Raw genomic sequence first — 14,685 nt, forward strand, 5'->3', positions numbered from 1 at the left:
TTTTCAAAAATCCAGAAAAATTGGCTGAAAACGACGAAATATTAAGGACTCATTGGGCGAATCGCTCTGGAACTGAAATCGGAATGCTCACTGACATTTCCCCTATCTGAAAGTCTGATAAACGCCGGAAAAATGACTAAGTCCCAAAAAAAATTTTTTCAACTTTTTTCAATTTTACCCCCGTGGGATATATATTCTACCCACACACATTTGGAACTCTCCTGGGGTACCCTCACACATATTATTCCCTCATTTAGTGGATATTTTCACAAAAAAGTGAAATTTTCAAAAATCCTGAAAAATTGGCTGAAAACGACGAAATATCAAGGACTCATTGGGCGAATCGCTCTGGAACTGAAATCGGAATGCTCACTGACATTTCCCCTATCTGAAAGTCTGATAAACACCGGAAAAATGACTAAGTCCATAAAAAAATGTTTTCAACTTTTTTCAATTTTACCCCCTTGGGATATATATTCTACCCACACACATTTGGAACTCTCCTGGGGTACCCTCACACATATTATTCCCTCATTTAGTGGATATTTTCACAAAAAAGTGAAATTTTCAAAAATCCAGAAAAATTGGCTGAAAACGACGAAATATCAAGGACTCATTGGGCGAATCGCTCTGGAACTGAAATCGGAATGCTGACTGACATTTCCCCTATCTGAAAGTCTGATAAACGCCGGAAAAATGACTAAGTCCAAAAAAAAATGTTTTCAACTTTTTTCAATTTTACCCCCGTGGGATATATATTTTACCCACACACATTTGGAACTCTCCTGGGGTACCCTCACACATATTATTCCCTCATTTAGTGGATATTTTCACAAAAAAGTGAAATTTTCAAAAATACAGAAAATTGGCTGAAAACGACTAAAAATCAAGGACTCATTGGGCGAATCGCTCTGGAACTGAAATCGGAACGCTCACTGACATTTCCCCTATCTGAAAGTCTGATAAATGCCGGAATAATGACTAAGTCCAAAAAAAAATGTTTTCAACTTTTTTCAATTTTACCCCCGTGGGATATATATTCTACCCACACACATTTGGAACTCTCCTGGGGTACCCTCACACATATTATTCCCTCATTTAGTGGATATTTTCACAAAAAAGTGAAATTTTCAAAAATACAGAAAATTGGCTGAAAACGACTAAAAATCAAGGACTCATTGGGCGAATCGCTCTGGAACTGAAATCGGAATGCTCACTGACATTTCCCCTATCTGAAAGTCTGATAAACGCCGGAAAAATGACTAAGTCCCAAAAAAATTTTTTTTTAACTTTTTTCAATTTTACTCCCGTTGGATATATATTCTACCCACACACATTTGGAACTCTCCTGGGGTACCCTCACACATATTATTCCCTCATTTAGTGGATATTTTCAAAAAAAAGTGAAATTTTCAAAAATCCAGAAAAATTGGCTGAAAACGACGAAATATCAAGGACTCATTGGGCGAATCGCTCTGGAACTGAAATCGGAATGCTCACTGACATTTCCCCTATCTGAAAGTCTGATAAACGCCGGAAAAATGACTAAGTCCAAAAAAAAATGTTTTCAACTTTTTTCAATTTTACCCCCGTGGGATATATATTGTACCCACACACATTTGGAACTCTCCTGGGGTACCCTCACACATATTATTCCCTCATTTAGTGGATATTTTCACAAAAACGTGAAATTTTCAAAAATACAGAAAATTGGCTGAAAACGACTAAAAATCAAGGACTCATTTGGCGAATCGCTCTGGAACTGAAATCGGAACGCTCACTGACATTTCCCCTATCTGAAAGTCTGATAAATGCCGGAAAAATGACTAAGTCCAAAAAAAAATGTTTTCAACTTTTTTCAATTTTACCCCCGTGGGACATATATTTACCCACACACATTTGGAACTCTCCTGGGGTAGCCTCACACATATTATTCCCTCATTTAGTGGATATTTTCACAAAAAAGTGAAATTTTCAAAAATCCAGAAAAATTGGCTGAAAACGACAAAATATTAAGGACTCATTGGGCGAATCGCTCTGGAACTGAAATCGGAATGCTCACTGACATTTCCCCTATCTGAAAGTCTGATAAACGCCGGAAAAATGACTAAGTCCCAAAAAAAATTTTTTAAACTTTTTTCAATTTTACTCCCGTGGGATATATATTCTACCCACACACATTTGGAACTCTCCTGGGGTACCCTCACACATATTATTCCCTCATTTAGTGGATATTTTCACAAAAAAGTGAAATTTTCAAAAATCCAGAAAAATTGGCTGAAAACGACGAAATATCAAGGACTCATTGGGCGAATCGCTCTGGAACTGAAATCGGAATGCTCACTGACATTTCCCCTATCTGAAAGTCTGATAAATGCCGGAAAAATGACTAAGTCCAAAAAAAAATGTTTTCAACTTTTTTCAATTTTACCCCCGTGGGATATATATTCTACCCACACACATTTGGAACTCTCCTGGGGTACCCTCACACATATTATTCCCTCATTTAGTGGATATTTTCACAAAAAAGTGAAATTTTCAAAAATCCAGAAAAATTGGCTGAAAACGACGAAATATTAAGGACTCATTGGGCGAATCGCTCTGGAACTGAAATCGGAACTCTCACTGACATTTCCCCTATCTGAAAGTCTGATAAATGCCGGAAAAATGACTAAGTCCAAAAAAAAATGTTTTCAACTTTTTTCAATTTTACCCCCGTGGGATATATATTCTACCCACACACATTTGGAACTCTCCTGGGGTACCCTCACACATATTATTCCCTCATTTAGTGGATATTTTCACAAAAAAGTGAAATTTTCAAAAATCCAGAAAAATTGGCTGAAAACGACGAAATATTAAGGACTCATTGGGCGAATCGCTCTGGAACTGAAATCGGAATGCTCTCTGACATTTCCCCTATCTGAAAGTCTGATAAACGCCGGAAAAATGACTAAGTCCAAAAAAAAATGTTTTCTACTTTTTTCAATTTTACCCCCGTGGGATATATATTCTACCCACACACATTTGGAACTCTCCTGGGGTACCCTCACACATATTATTCCCTCATTTAGTGGATATTTTCACAAAAAAGTGAAATTTTCAAAAATCCAGAAAAATTGGCTGAAAACGACGAAATATTAAGGACTCATTGGGCGAATCGCTCTGGAACTGAAATCGGAATGCTCACTGACATTTTCCCTATCTGAAAGTCTGATAAACGCCGGAAAAATGACTAAGTCCAAAAAAAAATGTTTTCTACTTTTTTCAATTTTACCCCCGTGGGATATATATTCTACCCACACACATTTGGAACTCTCCTGGGGTACCCTTACACATATTATTCCCTCATTTAGTGGATATTTTCACAAAAAAGTGAAATTTTCAAAAATCCAGAAAAATTGGCTGAAAATGACAAAATATTAAGGACTCATTGGGAGAATCGCTCTGGAACTGAAATCGGAATGCTCACTGACATTTCCCCTATCTGAAAGTCTGATAAACGCCGGAAAAATGACTAAGTCCAAAAAAAAAATTTTTCCAACTTTTTTCAATTTTACCCCCGTGGGATATATATTCTACCCACACACATTTGGAACTCTCCTGGGGTACCCTCACACATATTATTCCCTTATTTAGTGGATATTTTCACAAAAAAGTGAAATTTTCAAAAATACAGAAAATTGGCTGAAAACGACTAAAAATCAAGGACTCATTGGGCGAATCGCTCTGGAACTGAAATCGGAATGCTCACTGACATTTCCCCTATCTGAAAGTCTGATAAACGCCGGAAAAATGACTAAGTCCAAAAAAAAATGTTTTCTACTTTTTTCAATTTTACCCCCGTGGGATATATATTCTACCCACACACATTTGGAACTCTCCTGGGGTACCCTCACACATATTATTCCCTCATTTAGTGGATATTTTCACAAAAAAGTGAAATTTTCAAAAATCCAGAAAAATTGGCTGAAAACGACAAAATATTAAGGACTCATTGGGAGAATCGCTCTGGAACTGAAATCGGAATGCTCACTGACATTTCCCCTATCTGAAAGTCTGATAAACGCCGGAAAAATGACTAAGTCCAAAAAAAAATGTTTTCAACTTTTTTCAATTTTACCCCCGTGGGATATATATTGTACCCACACACATTTGGAACTCTCCTGGGGTACCCTCACACATATTATTCCCTCATTTAGTGGATATTTTCACAAAAAAGTGAAATTTTCAAAAATACAGAAAATTGGCTGAAAACGACTAAAAATCAAGGACTCATTGGGCGAATCGCTCTGGAACTGAAATCGGAATGCTCACTGACATTTCCCCTATCTGAAAGTCTGATAAACGCCGGAAAAATGACTAAGTCCAAAAAAAAATGTTTTCTACTTTTTTCAATTTTACCCCCGTGGGATATATATTCTACCCACACACATTTGGAACTCTCCTGGGGTACCCTCACACATATTATTCCCTCATTTAGTGGATATTTTCACAAAAAAGTGAAATTTTCAAAAATCCAGAAAAATTGGCTGAAAACGACAAAATATTAAGGACTCATTGGGCGAATCGCTCTGGAACTGAAATCGGAATGCTCACTGACATTTCCCCTATCTGAAAGTCTGATAAACGCCGGAAAAATGACTAAGTCCCAAAAAAAAATTTTTAAACTTTTTTCAATTTTACTCCCGTGGGATATATATTCTACCCACACACATTTGGAACTCTCCTGGGGTACCCTCACACATATTATTCCCTCATTTAGTGGATATTTTCACAAAAAAGTGAAATTTTCAAAAATCCAGAAAAATTGGCTGAAAACGACGAAATATCAAGGACTCATTGGGCGAATCGCTCTGGAACTGAAATCGGAATGCTCACTGACATTTCCCCTATCTGAAAGTCTGATAAACGCCGGAAAAATGACTAAGTCCAAAAAAAAATGTTTTCTACTTTTTTCAATTTTACCCCCGTGGGATATATATTCTACCCACACACATTTGGAACTCTCCTGGGGTACCCTCACACATATTATTCCCTCATTTAGTGGATATTTTCACAAAAAAGTGAAATTTTCAAAAATCCAGAAAAATTGGCTGAAAACGACGAAATATCAAGGACTCATTGGGCGAATCGCTCTGGAACTGAAATCGGAATGCTCACTGACATTTCCCCTATCTGAAAGTCTGATAAACGCCGGAAAAATGACTAAGTCCAAAAAAAATTTTTTCAACTTTTTTCAATTTTACCCCCGTGGGATATATATTCTACCCACACACATTTGGAACTCTCCTGGGGTACCCTCACACATATTATTCCCTCATTTAGTGGATATTTTCACAAAAAAGTGAAATTTTCAAAAATACAGAAAATTGGCTGAAAACGACTAAAAATCAAGGACTCATTGGGCGAATCGCTCTGGAACTGAAATTGGAACGCTCACTGACATTTCCCCTATCTGAAAGTCTGATAAATGCCGGAAAAATGACTAAGTCCAAAAAAAAATGTTTTCAACTTTTTTCAATTTTACCCCCGTGGGATATATATTCTACCCACACACATTTGGAACTCTCCTGGGGTACCCTCACACATATTATTCCCTCATTTAGTGGATATTTTCACAAAAAAGGGAAATTTTCAAAAATCCAGAAAAATTGGCTGAAAACGACGAAATATTAAGGACTCATTGGGCGAATCGCTCTGGAACTGAAATCGGAACGCTCACTGACATTTCCCCTATCTGAAAGTCTGATAAACGCCGGAAAAATGACTAAGTCCAAAAAAAAATGTTTTCAACTTTTTTCAATTTTACCCCCGTGGGATATATATTGTACCCACACACATTTGGAACTCTCCTGGGGTACCCTCACACATATTATTCCCTCATTTAGTGGATATTTTCACAAAAACGTGAAATTTTCAAAAATACAGAAAATTGGCTGAAAACGACTAAAAATCAAGGACTCATTTGGCGAATCGCTCTGGAACTGAAATCGGAACGCTCACTGACATTTCCCCTATCTGAAAGTCTGATAAATGCCGGAAAAATGACTAAGTCCAAAAAAAAATGTTTTCAACTTTTTTCAATTTTACCCCCGTGGGACATATATTTACCCACACACATTTGGAACTCTCCTGGGGTAGCCTCACACATATTATTCCCTCATTTAGTGGATATTTTCACAAAAAAGTGAAATTTTCAAAAATCCAGAAAAATTGGCTGAAAACGACAAAATATTAAGGACTCATTGGGCGAATCGCTCTGGAACTGAAATCGGAATGCTCACTGACATTTCCCCTATCTGAAAGTCTGATAAACGCCGGAAAAATGACTAAGTCCCAAAAAAAATTTTTTAAACTTTTTTCAATTTTACTCCCGTGGGATATATATTCTACCCACACACATTTGGAACTCTCCTGGGGTACCCTCACACATATTATTCCCTCATTTAGTGGATATTTTCACAAAAAAGTGAAATTTTCAAAAATCCAGAAAAATTGGCTGAAAACGACGAAATATCAAGGACTCATTGGGCGAATCGCTCTGGAACTGAAATCGGAATGCTCACTGACATTTCCCCTATCTGAAAGTCTGATAAATGCCGGAAAAATGACTAAGTCCAAAAAAAAATTTTTTCAACTTTTTTCAATTTTACCCCCGTGGGATATATATTCTACCCACACACATTTGGAACTCTCCTGGGGTACCCTCACACATATTATTCCCTCATTTAGTGGATATTTTCACAAAAAAGTGAAATTTTCAAAAATACAGAAAATTGGCTGAAAACGACTAAAAATCAAGGACTCATTGGGCGAATCGCTCTGGAACTGAAATCGGAACGCTCACTGACATTTCCCCTATCTGAAAGTCTGATAAATGCCGGAAAAATGACTAAGTCCAAAAAAAAATGTTTTCAACTTTTTTCAATTTTACCCCCGTGGGATATATATTCTACCCACACACATTTGGAACTCTCCTGGGGTACCCTCACACATATTATTCCCTCATTTAGTGGATATTTTCACAAAAAAGTGAAATTTTCAAAAATCCAGAAAAATTGGCTGAAAACGACGAAATATTAAGGACTCATTGGGCGAATCGCTCTGGAACTGAAATCGGAACTCTCACTGACATTTCCCCTATCTGAAAGTCTGATAAATGCCGGAAAAATGACTAAGTCCAAAAAAAAATGTTTTCAACTTTTTTCAATTTTACCCCCTTGGGATATATATTCTACCCACACACATTTGGAACTCTCCTGGGGTACCCTCACACATATTATTCCCTCATTTAGTGGATATTTTCACAAAAAAGTGAAATTTTCAAAAATCCAGAAAAATTGGCTGAAAACGACGAAATATTAAGGACTCATTGGGCGAATCGCTCTGGAACTGAAATCGGAATGCTCTCTGACATTTCCCCTATCTGAAAGTCTGATAAACGCCGGAAAAATGACTAAGTCCAAAAAAAAATGTTTTCTACTTTTTTCAATTTTACCCCCGTGGGATATATATTCTACCCACACACATTTGGAACTCTCCTGGGGTACCCTCACACATATTATTCCCTCATTTAGTGGATATTTTCACAAAAAAGTGAAATTTTCAAAAATCCAGAAAAATTGGCTGAAAACGACGAAATATTAAGGACTCATTGGGCGAATCGCTCTGGAACTGAAATCGGAATGCTCACTGACATTTTCCCTATCTGAAAGTCTGATAAACGCCGGAAAAATGACTAAGTCCAAAAAAAAATGTTTTCTACTTTTTTCAATTTTACCCCCGTGGGATATATATTCTACCCACACACATTTGGAACTCTCCTGGGGTACCCTCACACATATTATTCCCTCATTTAGTGGATATTTTCACAAAAAAGTGAAATTTTCAAAAATCCAGAAAAATTGGCTGAAAATGACAAAATATTAAGGACTCATTGGGAGAATCGCTCTGGAACTGAAATCGGAATGCTCACTGACATTTCCCCTATCTGAAAGTCTGATAAACGCCGGAAAAATGACTAAGTCCAAAAAAAAAATGTTTCCAACTTTTTTCAATTTTACCCCCGTGGGATATATATTCTACCCACACACATTTGGAACTCTCCTGGGGTACCCTCACACATATTATTCCCTTATTTAGTGGATATTTTCACAAAAAAGTGAAATTTTCAAAAATACAGAAAATTGGCTGAAAACGACTAAAAATCAAGGACTCATTGGGCGAATCGCTCTGGAACTGAAATCGGAATGCTCACTGACATTTCCCCTATCTGAAAGTCTGATAAACGCCGGAAAAATGACTAAGTCCAAAAAAAAATGTTTTCTACTTTTTTCAATTTTACCCCCGTGGGATATATATTCTACCCACACACATTTGGAACTCTCCTGGGGTACCCTCACACATATTATTCCCTCATTTAGTGGATATTTTCACAAAAAAGTGAAATTTTCAAAAATCCAGAAAAATTGGCTGAAAACGACAAAATATTAAGGACTCATTGGGAGAATCGCTCTGGAACTGAAATCGGAATGCTCACTGACATTTCCCCTATCTGAAAGTCTGATAAACGCCGGAAAAATGACTAAGTCCAAAAAAAAATGTTTTCAACTTTTTTCAATTTTACCCCCGTGGGATATATATTCTACCCACACACATTTGGAACTCTCCTGGGGTACCCTCACACATATTATTCCCTCATTTAGTGGATATTTTCACAAAAAAGTGAAATTTTCAAAAATACAGAAAATTGGCTGAAAACGACTAAAAATCAAGGACTCATTGGGCGAATCGCTCTGGAACTGAAATCGGAATGCTCACTGACATTTCCCCTATCTGAAAGTCTGATAAACGCCGGAAAAATGACTAAGTCCAAAAAAAAATGTTTTCTACTTTTTTCAATTTTACCCCCGTGGGATATATATTCTACCCACACACATTTGGAACTCTCCTGGGGTACCCTCACACATATTATTCCCTCATTTAGTGGATATTTTCACAAAAAAGTGAAATTTTCAAAAATCCAGAAAACTTGGCTGAAAACGACAAAATATTAAGGACTCATTGGGCGAATCGCTCTGGAACTGAAATCGGAATGCTCACTGACATTTCCCCTATCTGAAAGTCTGATAAACGCCGGAAAAATGACTAAGTCCCAAAAAAAAATTTTTAAACTTTTTTCAATTTTACTCCCGTGGGATATATATTCTACCCACACACATTTGGAACTCTCCTGGGGTACCCTCACACATATTATTCCCTCATTTAGTGGATATTTTCACAAAAAAGTGAAATTTTCAAAAATCCAGAAAAATTGGCTGAAAACGACGAAATATCAAGGACTCATTGGGCGAATCGCTCTGGAACTGAAATCGGAATGCTCACTGACATTTCCCCTATCTGAAAGTCTGATAAACGCCGGAAAAATGACTAAGTCCAAAAAAAAATGTTTTCTACTTTTTTCAATTTTACCCCCGTGGGATATATATTCTACCCACACACATTTGGAACTCTCCTGGGGTACCCTCACACATATTACTCCCTCATTTAGTGGATATTTTCACAAAAAAGTGAAATTTTCAAAAATCCAGAAAAATTGGCTGAAAACGACGAAATATCAAGGACTCATTGGGCGAATCGCTCTGGAACTGAAATCGGAATGCTCACTGACATTTCCCCTATCTGAAAGTCTGATAAACGCCGGAAAAATGACTAAGTCCAAAAAAAATTTTTTCAACTTTTTTCAATTTTACCCCCGTGGGATATATATTCTACCCACACACATTTGGAACTCTCCTGGGGTACCCTCACACATATTATTCCCTCATTTAGTGGATATTTTCACAAAAAAGTGAAATTTTCAAAAATACAGAAAATTGGCTGAAAACGACTAAAAATCAAGGACTCATTGGGCGAATCGCTCTGGAACTGAAATCGGAACGCTCACTGACATTTCCCCTATCTGAAAGTCTGATAAATGCCGGAAAAATGACTAAGTCCAAAAAAAAATGTTTTCAACTTTTTTCAATTTTACCCCCGTGGGATATATATTCTACCCACACACATTTGGAACTCTCCTGGGGTACCCTCACACATATTATTCCCTCATTTAGTGGATATTTTCACAAAAAAGGGAAATTTTCAAAAATCCTGAAAAATTGGCTGAAAACGACGAAATATTAAGGACTCATTGGGCGAATCGCTCTGGAACTGAAATCGGAACGCTCACTGACATTTCCCCTATCTGAAAGTCTGATAAATGCCGGAAAAATGACTAAGTCCAAAAAAAAATGTTTTCAACTTTTTTCAATTTTACCCCCGTGGGATATATATTCTACCCACACACATTTGGAACTCTCCTGGGGTACCCTCACACATATTATTCCCTCATTTAGTGGATATTTTCACAAAAAAGTGAAATTTTCAAAAATCCAGAAAAATTGGCTGAAAACGACGAAATATTAAGGACTCATTGGGCGAATCGCTCTGGAACTGAAATCGGAATGCTCACTGACATTTCCCCTATCTGAAAGTCTGATAAACGCCGGAAAAATGAATAAGTCCAAAAAAAAAATTTTTTCAACTTTTTTCAATTTTACCCCCGTGGGATATATATTCTACCCACACACATTTGGAACTCTCCTGGGGTACCCTCACACATATTATTCCCTTATTTAGTGGATATTTTCACAAAAAAGTGAAATTTTCAAAAATACAGAAAATTGGCTGAAAACGACTAAAAATCAAGGACTCATTGGGCGAATCGCTCTGGAACTGAAATCGGAATGCTCACTGACATTTCCCCTATCTGAAAGTCTGATAAACGCCGGAAAAATGACTAAGTCCAAAAAAAAATGTTTTCTACTTTTTTCAATTTTACCCCCGTGGGATATATATTCTACCCACACACATTTGGAACTCTCCTGGGGTACCCTCACACATATTATTCCCTCATTTAGTGGATATTTTCACAAAAAAGTGAAATTTTCAAAAATCCAGAAAAATTGGCTGAAAACGACAAAATATTAAGGACTCATTGGGAGAATCGCTCTGGAACTGAAATCGGAATGCTCACTGACATTTCCCCTATCTGAAAGTCTGATAAACGCCGGAAAAATGACTAAGTCCCAAAAAAAAATTTTTAAACTTTTTTCAATTTTACTCCCGTGGGATATATATTCTACCCACACACATTTGGAACTCTCCTGGGGTACCCTCACACATATTATTCCCTCATTTAGTGGATATTTTCACAAAAAAGTGAAATTTTCAAAAATCCAGAAAAATTGGCTGAAAACGACGAAATATCAAGGACTCATTGGGCGAATCGCTCTGGAACTGAAATCGGAATGCTCACTGACATTTCCCCTATCTGAAAGTCTGATAAACGCCGGAAAAATGACTAAGTCCAAAAAAAAAATGTTTTCAACTTTTTTCAATTTTACCCCCGTGGGATATATATTCTACCCACACACATTTGGAACTCTCCTGGGGTACCCTCACACATATTATTCCCTCATTTAGTGGATATTTTCACAAAAAAGTGAAATTTTCAAAAATACAGAAAATTGGCTGAAAACGACTAAAAATCAAGGACTCATTGGGCGAATCGCTCTGGAACTGAAATCGGAACGCTCACTGACATTTCCCCTATCTGAAAGTCTGATAGATGCCGGAAAAATGACTAAGTCCAAAAAAAAATGTTTTCAACTTTTTTCAATTTTACCCCCGTGGGATATATATTCTACCCACACACATTTGGAACTCTCCTGGGGTACCCTCACACATATTATTCCCTCATTTAGTGGATATTTTCACAAAAAAGTGAAATTTTCAAAAATACAGAAAATTGGCTGAAAACGACTAAAAATCAAGGACTCATTGGGCGAATCGCTCTGGAACTGAAATCGGAAAGCTCACTTACATTTCCCCTATCTGAAAGTCTGATAAATGCCGGAAAAATGACTAAGTCCAAAAAAAAATGTTTTCAACTTTTTTCAATTTTACCCCCGTGGGATAAATATTCTACCCACACACATTTGGAACTCTCCTGGGGTACCCTCACACATATTATTCCCTCATTTAGTGGATATTTAGACAAAAAAGTGAAATTTTCAAAAATCCAGAAAAATTGGCTGAAAACGACAAAATATTAAGGACTCATTGGGCGAATCGCTCTGGAACTGAAATCGGAATGCTCACTGACATTTCCCCTATCTGAAAGTCTGATAAACGCCAGAAAAATGACTAAGTCCAAAAAAAAATGTTTTCAACTTTTTTCAATTTTACCCCCGTGGGATATATATTTTACCCACACACATTTGGAACTCTCCTGGGGTACCCTCACACATATTATTCCCTCATTTAGTGGATATTTTCACAAAAAAGTGAAATTTTCAAAAATCCAGAAAAATTGGCTGAAAACGACAAAATATTAAGGACTCATTGGGCGAATCGCTCTGGAACTGAAATCGGAATGCTCACTGACATTTCCCCTATCTGAAAGTCTGATAAACGCCGGAAAAATGACTAAGTCCCAAAAAAAATTTTTTAAACTTTTTTCAATTTTACTCCCGTGGGATATATATTCTACCCACACACATTTGGAACTCTCCTGGGGTACCCTCACACATATTATTCCCTCATTTAGTGGATATTTTCACAAAAAAGTGAAATTTTCAAAAATCCAGAAAAATTGGCTGAAAACGACAAAATATTAAGGACTCATTGGGCGAATCGCTCTGGAACTGAAATCGGAATGCTCACTGACATTTCCCCTATCTGAAAGTCTGATAAACGCCGGAAAAATGACTAAGTCCAAAAAAAATTTTTTTTCAACTTTTTTCAATTTTACCCCCGTGGGATATATATTCTACCCACACACATTTGGAACTCTCCTGGGGTACCCTCACACATATTATTCCCTCATTTAGTGGATATTTTCACAAAAAAGTGAAATTTTCAAAAATACAGAAAATTGGCTGAAAACGACTAAAAATCAAGGACTCATTGGGCGAATCGCTCTGGAACTGAAATCGGAAAGCTCACTGACATTTCCCCTATCTGAAAGTCTGATAAATGCCGGAAAAATGACTAAGTCCAAAAAAAAATGTTTTCAACTTTTCTCAATTTTACCCCCGTGGGATAAATATTCTACCCACACACATTTGGAACTCTCCTGGGGTACCCTCACACATATTATTCCCTCATTTAGTGGATATTTAGACAAAAAAGTGAAATTTTCAAAAATCCAGAAAAATTGGCTGAAAACGACAAAATATTAAGGACTCATTGGGCGAATCGCTCTGGAACTGAAATCGGAATGCTCACTGACATTTCCCCTATCTGAAAGTCTGATAAACGCCGGAAAAATGACTAAGTCCAAAAAAAAATGTTTTCAACTTTTTTCAATTTTACCCCCGTGGGATATATATTGTACCCACACACATTTGGAACTCTCCTGGGGTACCCTCACACATATTATTCCCTCATTTAGTGGATATTTTCACAAAAACGTGAAATTTTCAAAAATACAGAAAATTGGCTGAAAACGACTAAAAATCAAGGACTCATTTGGCGAATCGCTCTGGAACTGAAATCGGAACGCTCACTGACATTTCCCCTATCTGAAAGTCTGATAAATGCCGGAAAAATGACTAAGTCCAAAAAAAAATGTTTTCAACTTTTTTCAATTTTACCCCCGTGGGACATATATTTACCCACACACATTTGGAACTCTCCTGGGGTAGCCTCACACATATTATTCCCTCATTTAGTGGATATTTTCACAAAAAAGTGAAATTTTCAAAAATCCAGAAAAATTGGCTGAAAACGACAAAATATTAAGGACTCATTGGGCGAATCGCTCTGGAACTGAAATCGGAATGCTCACTGACATTTCCCCTATCTGAAAGTCTGATAAACGCCGGAAAAATGACTAAGTCCCAAAAAAAATTTTTTAAACTTTTTTCAATTTTACTCCCGTGGGATATATATTCTACCCACACACATTTGGAACTCTCCTGGGGTACCCTCACACATATTATTCCCTCATTTAGTGGATATTTTCACAAAAAAGTGAAATTTTCAAAAATCCAGAAAAATTGGCTGAAAACGACGAAATATCAAGGACTCATTGGGCGAATCGCTCTGGAACTGAAATCGGAATGCTCACTGACATTTCCCCTATCTGAAAGTCTGATAAACGCCGGAAAAATGACTAAGTCCAAAAAAAATTTTTTTTCAACTTTTTTCAATTTTACCCCCGTGGGATATATATTCTACCCACACACATTTGGAACTCTCCTGGGGTACCCTCACACATATTATTCCCTCATTTAGTGGATATTTTCACAAAAAAGTGAAATTTTCAAAAATACAGAAAATTGGCTGAAAACGACTAAAAATCAAGGACTCATTGGGCGAATCGCTCTGGAACTGAAATCGGAAAGCTCACTGACATTTCCCCTATCTGAAAGTCTGATAAATGCCGGAAAAATGACTAAGTCCAAAAAAAAATGTTTTCAACTTTTCTCAATTTTACCCCCGTGGGATAAATATTCTACCCACACACATTTGGAACTCTCCTGGGGTACCCTCACACATATTATTCCCTCATTTAGTGGATATTTTCACAAAAAAGTGAAATTTTCAAAAATCCAGAAAAATTGGCTGAAAACGACG

The sequence above is a fragment of the Phyllobates terribilis genome, unplaced genomic scaffold (genome assembly GCF_046119375.1).
Source record: "Phyllobates terribilis strain yellow unplaced genomic scaffold, ASM4611937v1 Scaffold_7__3_contigs__length_470593459, whole genome shotgun sequence".
NCBI classification, from domain to species: Eukaryota; Metazoa; Chordata; class Amphibia; order Anura; family Dendrobatidae; genus Phyllobates; species Phyllobates terribilis.